Raw genomic sequence first — 9,466 nt, 5'->3', positions numbered from 1 at the left:
CCCGGGAGAGAGTCCGCGCCCCCCCGGGGGGGCGCGCCCCACCGGTTGAGAACCACTGCTCTAGACACAACGCAGGTAACCGGTACTGAGGCCAGACCGGTTACATAAACAGGACAAAATGTGTAGCTGCTAGTTGCAGCCTGTTATGCCATAAAGGCTAGGGGCTACACACTTTTCTCTGGCTAGTTGACCAAGTGAAATGACACTATGCGGACATTCAGATTTCTCTTTAATCAACTACATTCTGTTATCTGTGTTACCCCACTGATTATTAAAGCAATATTGGCTAGTGCATGTAAGTGTTGGGTTGGTAACTCTGATGCAGGCCTGAGACGTCTTACTCACATTATGGACGAATGAAACGTTAGCGTCCATCCACATATTATTTGAAAGGATGCAGTTAGTGAACAGTTTGATCAGACCTACAGTAATTGTTTAATGAGGTTGATTGTGCTGTCATAATTATTTAGTTGTTGATATTGTCACATTGGTTATGTTCTAATATTCAAATATACTCTTATATGTTTACCAGGGGAAAGACTGTTAAGGGGGAGATGGCCTTCAGGGAGTGTTTACCCAAACAGGGTGAATAAGGAAACTATGTGACCCATGTCGCTGAACCTGTCCTTAGCCCTGTAAGTAGGAAAAGAAAGGTCTTTGTGACTGGTGTAATATTACTGTGACAATACTAATATTCATTATTAGGATGCCTTGCCACCTCACCCCCCCCCTCTCAAGGCACCATCCACCTTGCCATCACCCTCTATTGATCTCCCCCTATACCAATTAAATTATACCAATTAAGGTGTTTGCTCCCCCATCCCCCAAGACACCCCCCATCTTGCTTTCATCCCCTATTGATCATCCCACATCACACCTATTATTCAGGTACGCCTATTCTGGCCTTGACAGCCACAGCAGATCTGCATTCCAAAGCCGTTGTTAAGAGCCAGCAGCATTTGGAGCATGCTACTCAAGTCACCGTCAGCCCGAACAGGACCAACATTAGGCTTGGACTGTCTAGAGTGTCTGCTTATGCACTGGACTGCCTGGATAGATAGTCAGGGAAGTGAGGGAGAAGGCCACTAATGTGTCTCCTTCAACAATATACTTTAGAATATTAAAGACAAATTGGGAGAGTGTTCTGCCGTCTTAAAGCAGAACTAAGAAAACATTGTTGGGTGGACCAAGAACATAGGGCATAAAATCTACTCATTGGCAGGTTTTAGAGTCGGACACTTCCTCAGAACAAAAGCAGATTACTGTCATCACTGGGTGGAGATAGTGCCTGCAGAGTGGTTGTGGCAACAACCGCCCTTGGGATGGGACTAAACCTTCGCCACAGTAGCGACTTTAAAAAGAGAAAGAAATAAAGTGCAATGGCACCGGCGCAATCACTTGATATAAATAGCAAAATTTCACTGGGATAATTTAGAGGCTATTAACATGCGTTAGGACCCAATACACAAAATAAAAGAGCAATAGAACAAAATACCACTGCACACCTTAAATTACCTCACACGTTAATCACATCCAGGGAATAATAGAAGGCATAGAATGGTTGTACAGTCTGTCGTACCTTCAAGTCATTTAGGTTTCATTCAGACCAGCAGCATGTTTTTAATGTTGTTATGACCGTTACTAGAAAAGGAAAAAACCACACATTGAACATCCCCGTTACATGTTTGATAAATTCCACGCTACGTAACTAAATAACCTCCGCCCTTCACAGGGCCATGACGTCACACCCATTACACAAAGAAAACCTGCAAAGGAAATTTCAAGTATTTCTTTAATGGGAGTCACGTAATTGGCTCCTGGCCCAATTTTGCCAAATAGTTGTGTTATATGGTTCCAACTAGGGATGAGCAAGTACAGCATTATCTGTATCTGTATCTGTTAACCACATGAATTATCTGTATCTGTACTCAGACTGGGCGGGGCCTAAAACGGAAGGGGACAGGATTTAACCCGGAAGTGGGTCGGGTTGTATTAAAATGGGCAGGGGGTTTAACCGGTATGTTATTTTAAGCATGGGCTACAATTGATATGGGTTGATCAGAAATTGTAATACTTGTGTTATGGTTTGGGGGTTTTACTGGGGTTATTTTTCCTGTCTTGCTTGTTTCTTGGTCTTGTCCCCGGTGAGTGTTTGCTCTGTTATATGTTGATAGTCTGGTTTCCTGTTCTGTCTTGTTTTGCCCAGCTTTACTTTTGACTGTCTGATTGTCCTGCCCCGCCCTAATGTGATTCACCTGACGTCTCACCTTTTCCCAATTACCTTGTTACCTCTTGTATTTAACCCATGTGTTTCCTTTGTCTCTTGTCAGATCATTTTGTCAGTGTGGTGTTCCTGTCTGTAAGTTTCTGTCTGTTTTCCCTTTCTCCTGCTGAAGCGTCAGCTTTCCAGTACCTGGAGTTCCCTGGGATTATTTGGTGAGCTTTTCCATTTACTCACCGTCTTGCTTTAGTTTGTCTTCCAGTGCCCGGCTGTCCCCTAGGATCCTCTGTGAGCCTTTCCTGTGTTCTCCTTCCTGGCGGTGCGTCTTCTTTCCCCCTGGGCTGATTATTGGATATTGTTTTCCCAGTCCGCCGCCTGCCCTGTTCCTGTGTTCGGACGTTTTTGGAAATACCTTGTGGTGTGTACTCTGTGGTGTGAACTGTTTGAAATAAAGCCACAAGAAACCTCCCTCTGCCAGTCTTCTCATCTCTTCATTTGGGTCCTTCCTCCCCTCCCCCCGTAACAACTTGTTGCTGATTAGAAAACTATTTACATGACAGCATTAACATTGAGCTTCAGATCGATGGGGTTGTCATGGTAACAAACTATATACAGAGAGTTTTGCAACAACGAACAAAACACATGCGGTTGCAATTATGAAGTAAAATGTAATGAAGAGTTTTCATAGAGAGTAAAACCGAAGTTAAAAACAAACCTGAAGCTTAAGAAACCATGAACTTTAACGGAAAAGACCCGCGGACCTGAGTGACTGAGGGAGAGAGAGAGCGCGAATCACTTGTCAAGGTTCTGCGTGTGAGTGAGCAGAGTAAGGGGGGGGGGGGCGCTGTCACTATCACAGATCGCAGACACAACCCAATGAGGAGTTTTATTCAATCCGAGCACAGATATTAACTTGCATTAATCGTATAAAACTTTTATGCGGCAAAAGTGCTTTATCCGTACCCTACGTATCCATAAGAGTATCTGGGTCGTCTCTAGTTCCAACTTTGATATTCTATCACTTTTTGCTTGATTTAAAGCAAAATGGCAAACAACAAACCTTAACAAGGCGATACGGATGCCATTGCAGAGGCATTACTGGAGAAACAGAAAATCTACCTCAAACCACATTTACTTTTATTTAGAACACAGCTTTTTTGATAATGGGTGATCTAGCGATACAGCACCCTAGCCTTACTGACATTGTTACAGGAGATGCATTTGTCTGACTGATACCGGCCACTTAGTTAGCAGATTCTATCATACAGTACTCAAAATCAAAAGCATTGGCTATTATTTTCAAACGGAAACTTCCGCTTAAAGTTTTTCCCTTGGCCAGACAATACAGGCAGAATTGTGTTTTCTACAATAGAGTATAGTTTTTTCGGAAAATTGCACTTATCCACGTAATATTTTTGATGTCCGTTTCAATGGTACACTCACCAATCAAATGCTGGAGTTAACAGACTGTTCTTTTGTTGTTGGTGCGGACTTCAATGCTGTGTGGGACCCAAATATTGAAAGGTCGAATGCAAAGATCACGGGAGTTCAGACGCAAGCCACAAATGCTTGGGTCTTATAGATATTTATATATTATATATTATTTGCTAATCAAATTTTTAAGGATTATTCCTTTTTCCAAAACACGTAACATTGTGTTTAAACATGTTTCTGCTTTTACGACATGTTAGGATTGTTAAATGCTTTGTGGTTGTGTAGAACAAAAAGTCATTTGTGTTAAATATTGTTATCTGTGCCGCTGTCGAGGGTCCTCTGTAAAGGCTTTGCTAGCTCAAACCGAACATAGCATCCAGTCCGGAGTTTTCACAATAAAAGCATCCATCCGTTTAATTAGTTGGAGGCTTTCAATTGTATCAAAGATGACAGGAAGTGCTGTCTACGTTATCAGTAACTTAATGAAAAGTAGGGAATCCCAAAAGGGTGCTCCGATTGATCGGTCACTGATCGTTATTGGCCAATAAAGGCTTTAAATTGTTTGATCGGTGGTCTCCATAAAGGCCGATCAAATGAGCCGAATTCTACGCGCAGCTAAAATGGCGGCCTTCCTATATTCACCGGTCTGGCTGTTCTCCAAGGTGTCTGAAAAAGACAATACATTAGCAATTTTGCAGAGTGTGTGCCAAGAACATTCTATGGGGTGGAAAGCTCCAAAGACATTTCAACAACACCAACCTCATCAGACATTTGAAGGTTAGTCACAGAAAGGAATACAAATAGGAGTTTTCAAAGCTAGTGAGTGAGAAGTGAGTAGAGAGTGAGCGGGGTCGTGTAGCAGCTCCGGCGCCACTCACTCAGCTGTCTTTAACAGAGACATTACAGCGACAGCAACCAGACAGTAATGACAGCAAGAAAAAAAACGAAATATCAGCCAAAATAATGGAATTAATTTGCCTCTATCACCAGCCGCTGTCAGGTGTGGAAGACAAAGGTTTACATGGATTCACGCTACACTCTGCCAGGGCGTAAATATTTCACTTTATTGTGACAATATAGATCTAGGAACCTTAGGACAACCACAATCTAACAAGGCTATCCAAGACCAATCATCTCTGCTCATAATACAAAGCTGTTAAATAACCGGAAGGGTCAACATGATATATATGACACACATGACGGAGAGCATCAAACACACCATCATTACAAAACATGACTACGAGTAGGTTTATACAAAACCGGCTGCTATGGAGAAGCTAATGGAGACCAGGATGTTCTATACAGTTAGCCTATAGGACATACATGGTAGTACAACAAACTTACCTCTATTATAGTCCTTCGAACATTAGCTCGACTAGGACTTGCAGGGTTGCGGCACAAGTTTTTCCAAACCCTTGGTGTTTTGGATGGAGTGGGCTCTTTTATCAAAAGGACTTGTTCAGGCTTCATCGTGTTTCTCATCCTCTATCCATCTCCTGTACGCAGGCAAATCTTGTTCCTGTGACAAATCCTATTCAATCCTAAAAGTGGTCTGTCTACTACTGTCACGCCAACATGAAAAGGTCTTTCGGACGTACTTGGTTTCCCAAATCTATCAAAAATGTTGACTGAGTATTTGTCCAAACTAACTAATTTCATATTCTCCTTACAAAAAAGGCAAAAGTCTTCTTGTTGCTCCATTTCCATTGGGCTCACTAGCTCCAACATATGGTAAAATGGATGAACCATTTATGTCTCTCAATCAAACTATTCCCAAAACAAACTTGTTTCCTTTGCTATGGATATGTCACCCCGTGTGTTATGATTGGTCGTAGTGTTATCTGATTTTTATTATTAATGTTGGCTGAAACAAATATTGAAGTGAACTGAGTAACTTGGTGCCATTTTAGATGTTTTTGTTAACAATTTATGAGATTGGGGTTGTGGCCATTCTGGGAGTGTTTCTGAACAGAAAACAAATATATGTCTGAGAATTTCTCCAACGCGGGTGGGACACCGATTCCATGGTAAAATCTACAGGAAACAGAACTGTTCAGGATTTTGCAAAATTTGCCAAGATTAAACTAAGCCTTATAGTGACGACTATATTGTTGTGTGAAGAGAAGTACTTCCACTCTTTGTTATGGGTAACCAGAGTAAAAAGTCCCATGATCCTGCGGGGTCGGTGGTGCATAGATGACATGGTAAAGACGCCTATATAGAGTGCCTACCTTATTGGTCAACAAAGTTTGGGTTTTCACAAAATTGTTATTGCGCCCCCATAAAGTGTGTGGGGCAGCGGCTTATACACTGTCCCATACTAGCAGCCTAAAATCTGCTATTGTTTTAAAACTGTTTTAATTGCTCTTTAATGTTAGATGTCTCACACTGCATTGTAACTTTCATTTAAAGTATTTTATTTTTGATTGTTTTTAACTGCTCTTTACTGTTTAATTTCTGGTACTGCATTGTGACTTTTACTATTTTAATCTTTTTATGTAAAGCACTTTGAATTGCCCTGTTGCTGAAATGGTTCAGTGAGATTTTCAAATGCACGCTTGGTGGTCAGTTTGTACAGGAACGCTGTATGTCAGGGCAGATTCAGGAACCTGGCGTTCAGGTTTTACTGTATGATAAACTAAGTAATCAAAGCACCCCTTGTCTGGAACACACTGCTTCCCGGGGTTGAGGACTTTGCTACTAGCAATATATTGCTTACCGCTAGCAACGTTTAGCAGCAACGTAGATAGATGACGGGAAGACATATAAATAATAAGAGAATAGAAGGGACCTTCCTATTCAAATCAACATAGCAGGATGGGTACACATTTTATGTGACCCTTGTAAGGCTAACCTCTGCATAAACCCTTGTAAAACCCAAAGTCCCTGGAGTTTTCTGTTTTTTTCTTAGTGTTGTACATTTTATTTTTACTATTTTAAAGGCACTTATGTATTCCATATGAATGGTTTAAGTGGATGGTTGTTTATATCTCAATATAAATGTATTGATGCACGTGTGTAATTATGTATATTAAATATTTATTTTTATAGGGCTAGACTTTCTGTTTTCTAAACTGATGTAAATTCTGCTTTTTATCCAGTTGTTAAACTGAGCAAGAATTCAATGAACTCCATCTTTGAGGTGCACACTCAACAAGGTGTGCTATTCAGGCGCACCGACTTTCATATTTCTATTTGTAAGTCATCAAGAAAACTAGTGAATGTAACACAGTTTACAGATGTGTATTGTCACCATAACAACCAACAACAATTGCCATTTTCTCTCAAACTGGTCAAATTACCACAGCACACAGTGTAATGTCTGTTTTACTCTCATTCTATTCCTATGACTGGAACAGCGAACAAGCAAAATTATTTGAAACAACATATGTATCTGATGGAGACTACTTTAGCGGACTGTCCAATCATAATGTACCTTGAGCAACAACATATTCCATTTGTAAAGTGAAACCATTTAAAGGGCTATTATTGAACATACTGTACGTACAACAGTGTACGGATGTCAAGTTAAACATAGGCTCTGTGAGCTGTTGACCTTCATGGCCAGCAGGTGGCATGCTTAGCTTTACATCTACACAGCCTGCTGTACATGTCTTTCCCAAAACTTAGGAGAAGTAGCATTTATTGTTTATGGTTCACATCTGTGGGCGTTTAACATCATTATCATCACCATTATCATTATCATCTTCTTCCTGTACACACTATGCTGAATGACCCGGGCTTCCTTGTGCTGTTGCCTCAGTGTTTTTGTGTGTTTGTGTGTGGCACTTTTTTAACTTTACAGTGGCTAATCTCAATATAGTGTGTTTCAACAAGTGCAACACAATGCTGTTTTTGCTGTTTTTTAATTGAGAGGACCTCTTGTCCTTGCTAGTGTCTGTCTGGTCAAAGGCCACTCCACGCCAGCGGGCCTTATGCCAATCGCACTGGCATAGGAAAGGTTGCGCTACCTGTGTTTATGTCACGACAAGTAAAGTTAATAGTTCACCACAAGAGTGGGTCTACGACTGCCGGGGTTGAGCTGACATGCTAAAACCTTTTTATTATTCACACCAATTCGGTAACATTATATTATGCGGTGGTATAAAAACTGCAAATGCTAACTGCGTTCACAAGAAACGCAATCCCAAATCATTAATTTAATCGTCGTAAACTGCATTGTGGTCTGCTTTACCAGGGTTCAACCAATATTTGGATTGTAATATCAGACTTAAAAATAGTATGGATCAATGGTATGGTGTCAAGAATGCGTAGACAGCTAAGCTAAGGTTAAACCCCCTTTGGTGTCATCTGATCACAATGCTGCCCACTTCATTCCCATGTATAAGTCTCTGCTTATAACGCCCCTTACATGCTCATTTTCAGATTTTTTTTCAGATTTCAAATTTAAGACTTCCTACATTTCATTGCATTTACACAACTTCTTTTTTGCTGTATATGCGCAATTTGTTTTGAGGTTGTACAAGATTTTGTACATCATTTTTAAAAAACACCATCTTTTTGTTGGCCAGCACATTGCTGCAGATCCTGTTTTCACCCTGTGTGTTTAGGTCTTTGTTTTAGCTACAGCGTGAGACAGCATGCAGTAGGTAAGATCCCATCAGCTAGATAACTCTTCCTCCAACTTTGGTCAGTCCAAGGCTGGATTAGCTGGGAGACTTATTTTAGACGAGGGGCACTTGTGGAATACCTGCAGAACAGGGACATGGAAGTAGTTCTTTTGTAGATTATGGTGAACTGGTGTGTGTTGTAGCATTGTTTTGCAATTGAGAACAAGCTAGCATGCTAGCGCTCGCATGCTAGGGTTAGCCATCTAATCTCGGCTAGTGACGTAGAAGCCGTGCAGATTATGCTCACCTGGGGCCTCATGTTTAAGTGTTGCGTACGGATGCAAAGCTTGCATACGCTGGTTTTCACGGACACTTTGGGATGTATAAAAAATTCACGGACACTTTGGGATGTATAAAAAATTTACTTGACGTGAGAATGTGCGCAAAGTCTTTTCTGGATCTGTAACGTGGCGAAATCTAACTGAAAGTGGCAAAAATCATCGAACATTACAAAATAACGTTTCCACTTCACTTACTGGCATATGTCTTTGACGTCTATGAAAAAACACAATTATATCCGCTGATTTTCCATGAAAGTTTGATCATTTGTGTGGATAATGTTACACATCTTTCACACACTAATAATTCAACTTGGAGGCTACTTAACCTCTGTTGAACATGAGGACGAGAAATAAGTGAAACATCCCTTAAGGAAATACTTTCAGTGATCCTCCGTATTTTCTATGGATGAAATATCTTACTTTGCAACAAAAAATGCAATAGCGTCTGTGACTCTGTAGTTGCAGAGGCTCAGATCCATGGTGTACAGGAGGCGGGACGCACGGATCCATTTACTATGTCATTATTTCATCCATGCATGGTGCAGGGGATCCGTGTGCACTGTCACCTGCTGTGGAGACGCTGGCCTCACTAACCTCTCCTCCTCTGAGTCGGATTTCCCTCGCGCTGGACTCAGTTTACTTAGAAAATAAATGGCATTACATCGGTGCGATCAAACTGCTTATTGTGTGTAATTTGGATTGACACTGAGATGCATGTTGTTCTGTATCTAGTGTGGCGCTGCCATTACCGGCTTAATTTCTACTTGACAGTAGACTTTTTTTTATTTCTGCCATGGATTGGTGCATTCACTGCCCGGTCACCATTTCCTACTCTGGGCATGGTCTTTTATTGCTTATCCGAGATGACAAACCTCCAACAAAACTTTTTTCTCTCGCCT

The 9,466-nt window shown here is 41.1% G+C and overlaps 1 protein-coding gene across 1 annotated transcript in view; it reads left to right on the top strand.

Annotated features, from left to right (window-relative positions):
- Positions 1 to 7,412: 7,412 nt before the first annotated feature.
- Positions 7,413 to 9,466, top strand: part of LOC117955776 (dapper homolog 3-like) — a 30,163-nt gene continuing 28,109 nt past the window's right edge. The window contains exon 1 of the mRNA XM_034890475.1: positions 7,413 to 7,425. The gene's annotated coding sequence lies outside the window, so the exon portion shown is untranslated. The remainder of the gene's footprint in view (positions 7,426 to 9,466) is intronic.

Source organism: Etheostoma cragini, chromosome 13 (assembly GCF_013103735.1).
Source record: "Etheostoma cragini isolate CJK2018 chromosome 13, CSU_Ecrag_1.0, whole genome shotgun sequence".
NCBI lineage: Eukaryota > Metazoa > Chordata > Actinopteri > Perciformes > Percidae > Etheostoma > Etheostoma cragini.
The sequence above is the reverse complement of the archived record's forward strand: the minus strand, read 5'-3'. Positions and strand labels throughout refer to the sequence as shown.